General features: G+C 38.7%; 1 long non-coding RNA gene across 1 annotated transcript in view; it reads right to left on the bottom strand.

The window, feature by feature from the left end:
* Positions 1 to 394: 394 nt before the first annotated feature.
* LOC116076362 overlaps positions 395 to 11,153 on the bottom strand; it is a 29,671-nt gene continuing 18,912 nt past the window's right edge. The window contains exons 2-4 of the long non-coding RNA XR_004112917.1: positions 7,502 to 7,584; positions 5,016 to 5,104; positions 395 to 466 (exon numbers count right to left, since the gene is read on the bottom strand). This is a non-coding gene — a long non-coding RNA (uncharacterized LOC116076362). The remainder of the gene's footprint in view (positions 467 to 5,015; positions 5,105 to 7,501; positions 7,585 to 11,153) is intronic.

Raw genomic sequence — 11,153 nt, 5'->3', positions numbered from 1 at the left:
ACCCAAAGCTCATTACTGAGCTTTGACAATCAACATTTTAAAATGAAAATATACAAAATATCTGTATTATAAATTTATTTTTATGAAAGTTAATAAGAAGAACTTATTAAATGTGACATACAATATATATATGCTACCTTTCACTTTATCAGATCTGCATGTTTCCTGGAGTCTTTTATACCCTAAGTCAAGATGAGGATGGATAAGTGACTAAAGGACTGATAAAGGCTTTATTAGGAAAGTTGTTAGCTGAACATCAGGTTTATTGGCTAACATTTATTCTGTACTAATTTTCTTCTTTAAAAAGGTCTGTGACCTGTATACTGACTGTTCCCAGACCTCCTCTGGTTTGAGAAATTAGATAAAAGAAATCTTTGCCTTTCAAGAGATGTTAGCAGAGGCTGAGGTCAAACTGCACACAGCAAGTAGAGAAGAGGAGGAACTTCTTAGAGTCTTCTGCAAATGGCTAAAAAATGGAAAGAACAGGACATACAAGATGAAGAATTTAGTATTTTATACTGATAATGTGCTTCATTTAAGACTCATTTCTTTCTCCTCAGATCATTAAACTTAAAAGGACCATGTTACTCACTAATCTTTAAGAAAGAGAAAGCTCAGGTCAGAATACCTACCTAAGCTATCCTAAAATGTCAGACTTAATGATTTAAAAACTATTTTTTTGATTGACCTAAGTAAGTCGGTTATTCCTCATCAACTTGTCCTTCTCCTTGTGGAAGATGACATCATCTTTGTTCTTAGAATCCTACCATGATTCCCATAATTCTCTTTCATAGACCATACATATGCATTTTATATACCAGATATCACAGCTCAGCTTATGCCCTTATGTTTCCTGTATTTTCAAAACATTAAAACATTTTCCAAGCTAGGTGTTTTTATATCAAAGACTCAGGTGTTTGCATATAATTAGTTGGTTTCCAAGAGTTTTTCCATCAACATAGAAGCCATATAATCTTGGGCTCCGTAAATACATGCTGCGCTGATGCCTCTGTATCAGCTTTGGTTCTGAATTTTCCTACTCCTTCATGTATCACCTAAGACAAGATTAGATAATTAGATATTAGTGATCTAACTTTTTTCTGTATCCATTAAAATGAAAGCTAATGTAACATTTGATTTAGAAATTGTACTGGCTGGTTTTGTGTGTCAACTTGACACAGGCTGGAGTTATCACAGAGAAGGGAGCTTCAGTTAGGGAAGTGCCTCCATGAGCTCCAGCTGTGAGGCATTTTCTCACTTAGTTATCAAAGGGATAGAGCCCTTTGTGGGTGGTGCCATCCCTGGGCTGGAGGTCTTGGGTTCTATAAAAGAGCAGGCTGAGCAAGCCAGGAGAAACAAGCCAGTAAGGAGCATCCCTCCATGGCCTCTGCATCAGCTCCTGCTTTCTGACCTGCTTGAGTTCCAGTCCTGACTTCCTTTGTGATAAACAGCAATGTGGAAGTAAGCTGAATAAACCCTTTCCTCCCCAACTTGCTTCATGGTCATGATGTTTGTGCAGGAATAGAAACCTTGACTAAGACAGAAATTATTTACTAAACATATAACATGTTACAGCTCTGGGCAAATGCTGTACAGGACATAAAAATGAGATGAAAGTTTTTTTTCTTTAAGATGATATTTAGGCTCCAGGGAGATACTCTGTGGGTAAAGGAACTAGCTGTCATGCCTAAGGCCCACAGTGGGGAAGAAAAGAATCTATTTCTGCAAGCTGTTGTCTACATTCCCTCCATGGGCAGCACGGGTGTACTCGAAGACATAAAATAATTAAATGTGATAAGTTTTCCCAAAAGGACATAGTAAAATATGGAGGTGATATGTCAAGATATTTTTGACATGAAGTATATATGTCATAAGAGAAGTAACACCTGCCATGAATACACCTGTAAGGAAGTTTTTACAGAATATAGCCATTAGGGACAGAGTAGAGACATTGAATATTATCTGCTTTAAGAGTTTCCAAACTTAATGAGAGTCAGATCCTCTAGAGAGCTCATCAAGACCTAGATTACTTAGCTGTCTCTCTGGAATCTCTGATTCAGTAAAAATGCAGCTTCAAAACAACATTTGTTGCAAGCTCCCAGTAATAAGACAACACTTGCCTCTGTTTAAGAACCATGATTTAGCCCATGCACTACCCTTTAACAGAAGAGAAAATAGATAGGAGGAAACTTGTTAAAATAGTCACAACTCATTAGTGGTTGAGCTGGAATTGAGCTCCAAGCTCCCTGTTACGTATATTTGCATTTTCTTACTATTTGTTTCTTGAACAAATTTAAAAATCATTATTATCATTCTCTCTTTTTTGTTTGTTTGTTTTGGGGGAGTGGCCTTATTCATTCTCTGTTGCTGCTGTTTAAAGATAGAGCCTAGCTACACAGCCCAGTCTGTCATTAAATTTAAGGTCCCTCTGCTTCATTTTCTTCAATCCTTGGCTTTTCACCAATAATAATTTAATATTCAGTCTCAAGTACTCCACATTACCATGAATTAAAATACTCAATAATTTGACATGAAAATTGATTTTCAAAATTTATTTTAATGGTGTAAAATAGATACAAACCATTTTCACCTTTATGGCTTCTCATAACCACCTTAATAAATTAGTCAAAAGATAAGAAAATTCAATTAATAATGAGTTAAGAAACCCCAAGATAGGAATCTTATTTCCCTCTACAGGTTTGAAGGGTTTAAACTTCAGGGACAGTTTCTACTGAACATATAAATCTTCAAGTTAATGCTCTGGCAAAAACTACACAAAGATTTTGTTTGAGGGGAAATTAAAAAATTATTTTGCTCAAGAATTTAATTTCCTCAGTCTTATTTTTATTTATTATGTTTACCCACTGAAGGCTATCATAAGATTTCTGAATTAGACTCATCTGGCCTTATTATCTAATATGAAAAGTTAATAACTGCAGACTCATTATGTAACTAAAGGCTTTCCTGTTCCTGTGCTGGACTTAACTTTATTCCCAGGGATGATACCTGAGTGTCCCATTTTGTATTTTAGAGAAGGCAGGCAATTAAAAGGACATCATGATGTTGGATAACTTTAAACATTTCTGCAAAATTACTACAATGTTCAATTGCTCCCTCTATTTGGGCTGGTTTAGAATTGGCAGTTTCATCAGGCACTGGCCATCCAGGTGGAGGACTCATGAACCACTGGCCATGTGAAATGTGTGGCTTCCTTGCTGTTGCTTCAAGGTGAGCATCTGTGATAATAAAGTTTCAAGAGGTGGGGCTGATAGCTGAGAAGGGAGAAAGTTAGGAAAGGACTCCGAGTCCAGAGAGTGTATCACAGTACCTTGGCTGCAAGGGGAGAGTGGGACAAAGCAGAGACTTTCCATTAAAAAGTTTCTAATGACAGAGAAGTGATGTCACCTGTCATGCTTGTTTCTGGCTTGCTCCAACCCTGTCATGGTCAGGGTGGAGTGTGGGCTTCATATAGTTATTATGACTGAATACTTTAGCCTGGCCATGTAAAAAAAAGCAATGAATTTTCTTCAAGGATACAATCCTGAAGAGGCTACCCATGATCAAGGAGATTGTCTATACCCAGGCACATACTGACAACAAGTAGACGCAGTGGGTTTTTAAAATGAGCTCAGAAAGTTAAGATGAAAATATGGTAATAAGATTTTGAAGCTGTGGGATGGGATGGATTTGATGATAACACATGATGTGCATGCATGTGCATGCATGAAAGTATTAAATGATAGAAATATAACTTTTAAAGGTACAGCCACTGAAGTTAGCAACTATAATTCTTTTTTTTTTCTTTTCCTTACTGAATACTTTATTTATTTACAAGTCAAATGTTATCCCCTTTCCAGTTTCCTCTCCGGAAACCCCCTATCTTATCCTCTTCCTTTTCTATGAGGGTGATCTCCCACCCATCTACCCACCCACTTCCACCTCCCCTCCGTGGCATTCCCCTACACTGTAGCATCAAGCCTTCACAAGACCAAGAGCCTCTCCTCCCACTAATGTCTGACAAGGCCATCCTCTGGTACATATATGGGTGGAGCCATGGGAGCAACTGTAATTCTTATACAAGACTCATCACTTCCAGAGCTGTCCTATTATGCTGTTACTGCACACAATCTCTCTGCTACACAAGAGCTGGTGAGAAGCTTTCACTGTGCTCTCTCTCTCTCTCTCTCTCTCTCTCTCTCTCTCTCTCTCTCTCTCTCTCTCTATGTGTGTGTGTGTGTGTGTGTGTGTGTGTGTGTGTGTGTGTGTTTCTGTCTGTCTGTCTGTTTCTCTCTTTTTTCTGTGTGGCTGTATCTGTCTGTCTGTTGGTCTCTCCTCTGTCTGTCTCCTCCAAGTCTTTGCTTAAAGCCTGTGACAATACACTGTATCAACATGTGTCTACAAGGCATACAAACAGCACAAGTCTAGGTTGGACTACATCTACATAGATTCACAGCAGTGCTTCAGAATTCCAAGGAAAGCTGGTGCAAGGCAGGGAACTGGGTGTTAGATGGAGACACACTGTGCAAACAGAGAGACTAAGTGCTGTCAGAACGAGACAGGAAGAACCACAACCGAGTAGTCAGGCCTGAATCCTCCCCTTTGCTCCCACTCAGGCTATGGTGAATGTCAGCTATCAAACAGTTTTGAAGAGGAAAATTAAATCTTAAAAGGTAAAGCAATATGAAGGCTAGGGGAAAAAAAGGAAAAATAAACCAAGAAAGAAAGAAAATTCAAAGACTACTAAGTTGTTTTTGTTTTGTTTTGGAGGTTTTGTTGTTGTTGTTTGTTTGAGACAAGGTTTCTCTTTGTAGCCCTGGATGTGCTGGAACTCACTCTGTAGACAAGGCTGGCCTTGAACTCAGAAATCTGCCTGCCTCTGCCTCCCAAGTCCCAAGTCCTGCCACCACTGCCTGGCAGCTACTAAGTTATTTAAACTTCTATAACACATAAATATGAGGAAATTATATAAGCAATGATAGATAAATTATAAATGGGAAAAAGAATGATTTACCTACTTCTCTATGATAATCCCCTGTCTTGCTTTTTTCTTCTGCTTGATATTCTACATACATACGAAGTCCTCCAAATCTATGAGTTGTTTCCCCTATCATAGAAACATGATACCATTGGACACCAAAACTTCAAAAACCAGGTAGCTTTTCACAAGAATCTCCTTTATCTTACTTGATCCCTTCAGCAAGAAGATGCCCTAGTTTTTCTGAAGGCTATTCTATCTAGCCGTTCCATTTCTTTAAATACTGGTTTTTCCATTTCTTTCAGACTTTTGTTTGTTTGTCTGTTTATTTTTAATTTAGTTACATTCTCTTTTTTGTGAGTTTTTTATTAGATATTTTCTTTATTTGCATTTCAAATGTTATCCCCTTTCCTTGCTTCCCCTCTGAAAACCCTCTATCCACTCCTCCCTACCCCTGCTCACCAACCCACCCACTCCCGATTCCTGGCCCTGGCCTTCTCCTCCACTGGAGCATAGACACTTCACAGGACCAAGGGCCTCCTCTCCCACTGATGACCAACAAGGCCATCTACTGCTACATATGCAACTGGAGCAGTGAGTTCCACCATGTGTACTCTTTGGTTGGTGGTTTAGTCCCGGGGAGCTCTGTGGATACTGGTTAGTTCATATTGTTGTTCCTCCTATGGGGCTACAAACCCTTTCAGCTCCTTCAGTCCTTTCTATAGCTCCTCCTTTGGGGACCCTGTGCTCAATCTAATGGTTGGCTGTGAGCCTCCACTTCTGTATTTGTCAGGCACTAGTGGAGCCTCTCAGGAGACAGCTATAACAGGCTTCTGTCAGCAAGCACTTGTTGGCATCCACAATAGTGTCTGGGTTTGGTGACTATATATGTGATGGATTCCCAGGTGGGGCAGTCTCTGGGTGGTCATTCCTTCAATCTCTGTTCCATACTTTGTCTTTAACTCCTTCCATGGGTATTTTGTTCCCCCTTCTAAGAAGTAATGAAGGATCCACATTTTGGTCTTCCTTCTTCTTGAGTTTCAAGTGGTTTGTGAATTGTATCTTAGTTATTCCAAGCTTCTGGACTAATATCCACTTATCAGTGAGTATATACCATGTATTTTCTTTTGTGATTGGGTTACCTCACTCAGAATATTTTCTAGTTCCATCTATTTGTCTAAGAATTTCATGAATTCATTGTTTTTAATAGATAAGTAATACTCCATTGTGTAAATGTATCACATTTTCTGTATCTATTCCTCTGTGGAGGGACATCAAGAGAAAGTGGGGAAGAGCCCCGAGCACTTAAGCACAAGTGGAAATTTCCTAAACAGAACACCAATAGCTTCTGCTCTAAGATCAAGAATTGACAAATGAGGCCTCATAAAATTACAAAGCTTCTGTAAGGCAAAGGACACTCTCAATAGGACAAAATGGCAACCAACAGATTGGGAAAAGATCTTTGTCAATCCTACATCTGACAGAGGACTAAGATCCAATATATACAAAGAAGTTAGACTCCAGAGAACCAAATAACCCTATTAAAAATGGGGTACAGATCTAAACAAAGAATTCTCAATTAAGAAATATCAGATGGCTGAGAAGCACCTAAAGAAATGTTCAACATCCTTAATCATCAGGGAAATGCAAATCAAAACAACCCTGAGATTCCACCTCACACCAGTCAGAATGGCTAAGATCAAAAACTCAGGTGACAGCAGGAGCTGGCGAGGATGTGGAGAATGAGGAACACTCCTCCATTGCTGGTGGGATTGCAAGCTGGTACAACCACTCTGGAAATCAGTTTGGCGGTTCCTCAGGATATTGGACAGAGTACTGCCTGAAGACCCAGCAATACCACTCCTGGGCATATACCCAGAAGATGCTCCAATATGTTATAAGGATACATGCTTCACTATGTTCATAGCAGCCTTATTTATAATAGTTAGAATCTGGAAACAAACCCAGATGTCCCTCAACAGAGGAACGGATACAGAAAATGTGGTACATTTAGTTACGTTCTCATCTCCACCTTTCAAAACCCACTCTTTCTCATTAGTGTGTTGTCTTCCCCTCAACCATCCCAAAGCATAAATGATCTGATAGCTATATCTAAATGCTCTTCAATATTGAAATCGTTCCTTGTTCCTATTAAATATTTTCTAGCAACTTTTTAATAATATGTTATTTACTGTAGATTTCATCTCCTAGTTGAATGTTTCTGAATTCAGACCTGTTTTGATTTTTCAGACTATGTACTCTCCCCTGACAATTCTTCCACTACAACAAGCTGAAAACCTTCAACTCCGTACTCACCTCCACATGCCTACAGTACACCTAGCATCTTAGGACTACCCTTTGTCTGGCATCTCCAATGAAATAATTTACTGGGAATTGTATTGTTCTTCATTTGCTTTCCCTTTTTCCCTCTCCTTTCCACATGATCTCCCAAATAACAGACTTGAGAATCAAGTCACCATCTGCTCCTCATTGGCTCCTTTCAGTTAGTTGCTAAACTGTTCATACCTCTTGCATGTCTTCCTGGTGTTCTTACTCACAGTCTTATCCTCCTGTGTACTCTCTTTCACAGGCTTCCAAGAGAGCTGTCTCTAGTAAATGCAAAATATAAGTCTAATCATGTCATTTTCTCATTAAAAATTCCCCAGAAGTTTCCCTTCATCTCCAAGATTAAAGTCAAATTACTGCCACATCTGTAGAAGGCATATATGAACCTGCATGTCTTGGCCTCTGCATACTTCTGCAACCACACCCAGCCTATTAAGTAAACTGCTTAAAAGTCCCCTAGCAATTATGGTTGCTGCAAGCTCTTGAACTTTTGTTCATAGTATTTCTTCTAGATAAACACACATTTTTATTTTGTTTTCAACCCTTGAAAACACCTGTACTTCATTTGAATCCCAAGAAAGTACCATCTACTCAGAGGTAATATGATGCCTGCCTAGTCTCCACTACATAATTATATCTGGAACATAATCTTAGCCTTGTGTTTATTTGTAAAATATTATAATTTTTGTTTACTATCTTTCTTGGTTGCCATCCCATGTATTAAAGATAAACATTACTTTTGTATCATTTCTATTTTCAGTTCTAGAACAGATTTGTCATTTTTTTCCACAAATAATTACTTAAATGAATTCAAATTCAACATATTTAATGATTTTTAGAAGAAGATATCTTATGTCACACACATTTCATTTAATAAAGGAATAACAAATTTCCTAGCACAGAAGGTCTTGATGGTGTGACTTCTATACCCATGGCCCAGAGCATATAAGTTCCAGAAGAAGTAAGAACATGGATTTTTTTGTGACTGTTTCTTCTATATAACATGAATGAACATAGGCTTCTGGTTTTCATTTTCATTAATGAAGTAGCAGGTGAAAGCACAGGGTCTCCATAGAGTTATTTCTGAATATATAAATGGTTATAGGAAATGTAGCAGCTGAGTTCAGCATGTCATATTGGGAGTGAGTATATAGAAGATTATTATATTGGAGAGAAGGGAAGGCACATACAGCAAATACTAGATTTTCTTTGATCAACTGAAAGTAAGCAGCTTTGTGGGGAAGTGGAGATAAACAAAGAAATCCTATAGACATATATAAGGTAATGTATTGCAGATTGTATATGACAAATTTTAATTCATATGACAGATTGCCTTTGGGAGAGTATCAAAATTGAGGTAAAAAGTCTGAAAAAGGTCATATGCAAATAGTGAATGGTAATTAAAGATATTTATGTCCCTTAGCATGGAAAAGGTAAGGATTTGTATAGCAGAATGGATAAATAATTTGAAAACTGAAATTAAAATAATGCCAATTATAGCATTTATCCTGTACTGAATAGCCTCTAAAACCTCTTCCTATTTTTAGTAGCTTCTCTATGTGCTGAGTCTTGGTTATGGGGCAGAGACTGTATGATAAAAATTTAAAAGTTTAATTTACAACTTCTCTTAAAGTGATAACCCAATCTCTGTCAAGCTTTACCTGAATACATCCTGTCTCAACTTAAAGGTGTTTAAAGTAAAGCAAGACTGTTGAACAATCCATTCTGGCAAGAGAGTGGGAGGGATTATGAGTGTATTGTGATGCCAGAGCAATGACTTAGTGGGGAAGGTCACCTGTAGCCAAGCTTGAAATCCTGAGTTCAGTCTTTGGGACACACATGGTAGTAGGAAAGAATCAAACCCTGCAAGTTCTAGGAAGGGCAGCAGCTGTAACTATGCCAATCTATTCTACTCATAGTATCCATAATTCCATATCATAACATATATTTAAATCTACTAGTGTCTCCATAGAATTTTGATGGGATAAACTCATTAATACAATTTCATATGTTAACCATGGTGGTATGGCTACTAAGCATAGGTAGTAAATGTGTTTAGAAAATTGTTTAACAAAATTCATTTATGTTGGTTCATGTTGCTTAAAACAGAGACTTCTTACTTTTCATGTTTCTCTCTAATAAAACCCAAAACTGCAATCTCTTATTTACTCTGTACCAAATACTCTACTGCATGTCATTGTAAAGAGTACAAATAGAGGTGGCTGCTAAATGATGATGATGAACAACTCTATGATCAAGAGCATGCATCATGAAGTAACAGCATAGTAAAGTAAAGCAGATAGTTTTAGTAATAAATTGAGGATAAGACATATAACTCACAATAAATTATCTCTGACACTGATGGTATCAGTCAGGAAGTTTTAAAGAAGAGAAAGGAAATCAATCTGCCAGTTCCTCAGAAAATTGGAAATAGATCTTATCTGAAGACCCAGCTATACCACTCCTGGACATATACCCAAAAGATGCCCCACCATACTACAGGGGCACATGCTCCACTGTGTTCATAGCAGCCTTATTTATAATAGTGAAAAGCTTGAAAAAACACAAGTTTCCCTCAACCGAATAGTGCATACAGAAAATGTGGTTCATGTACAAAATGGAATACTACTCAGCTATTAAAAACGAGGACATCATGAGTTTTCAAGGCAAATGGATGGAACTAGATCTCAAAGGACATGCATGGTATGTACTCCCTGATAAGTGAGTATTAGCCAAAAAGTACAGAATTCCTAGGATACAACTCACAGATATTAAGAAGTTTAACAAGCAGTAAGACCCAAATTACTATTGATGCTTCAATCTTACTTAGAAAGGGGAACAACATAATTATGGGAGGCAGAGTCAAGGAGGGGCCTGGGTGGGAGAGAGGAAGGGGAAAGGAAAGGGGGAAGGGGATCAGGTATGGAGTGGGGCAGGAAAGAAACCCAGAGGGCCAGGAGAATGAATGGGAAATATGCAGCAGCCTCTAAGGGTGGGAGGTAGGGGGAACCCTCTAGAAAGTAACTGAGACCTGTCTGGGAAGTGAGAGACTGTCAGGACTCAGTTAGGATTATCTTAGCCAAAATACCCAACAATGGAGAGAGGGAATTGGAAGAGTCCACCCCCAGTAGTTAGACAGGAACTAAAGTAGAAAAACAGGGTTACTTACTGACCCACAGGGACAAACATGAAGAAGAGACAGAAGGAAAGGCAGTCCAATGACCAGCCAATCTTGGAATCCATCTCATGGAGGGTGGGAGCCACCAAAGCCTGACACTATTACTGATACTATGATGTGCTTACAGGCAAGAGCCTGGCATGGCTGTCCTCTGATAGGCCCTCCCAATAGCTAAGTGAGATAGAAGTAGATACTCACACCCAACCATTGAACTGAAGTCGGGGACCCCTATGGTTGAATTAGAGAATGGAATGAAGAATCTGAAGGAGAGTGTGACCCCATAGGAAGACCATCAGTCTCAACTAACCCAGACCCCTGGGAGCCCCAGAGATTGAGCCACCAACCAGGCAGCTTATGTGGGCTGGTCCAAGGCCCCAGGCACTTAGATTTCCTGGTTTGTCCTCAGTAGGAGCAGATGAACCTAACCTTTGAGAGTCTTGAGGCCTCAGAGAAGGGGGATGCCTGGTGTGTGTTGGGGGAGGGGGAACACCCTCTCAGAATCAAGGGAAAGGAAGAATGGAATTAGGAATTGTGACAGTCAGGAGCTGGAGGTAGAGGCAATGCCTGGAATGTAAATAAATAAAATAATTTTTAAAAATTTAAAAAAAAGAGAAAGATTTTTAAGAGATAGATGTTTAATTAAGTCTGAAGAAA

The sequence above is a fragment of the Mastomys coucha genome, unplaced genomic scaffold, assembly GCF_008632895.1.
Source record: "Mastomys coucha isolate ucsf_1 unplaced genomic scaffold, UCSF_Mcou_1 pScaffold4, whole genome shotgun sequence".
NCBI classification, from domain to species: domain Eukaryota; kingdom Metazoa; phylum Chordata; class Mammalia; order Rodentia; family Muridae; genus Mastomys; species Mastomys coucha.
Note: the sequence above shows the minus strand (reverse complement) of the source record. Positions and strands in the feature narration are given on the sequence as shown.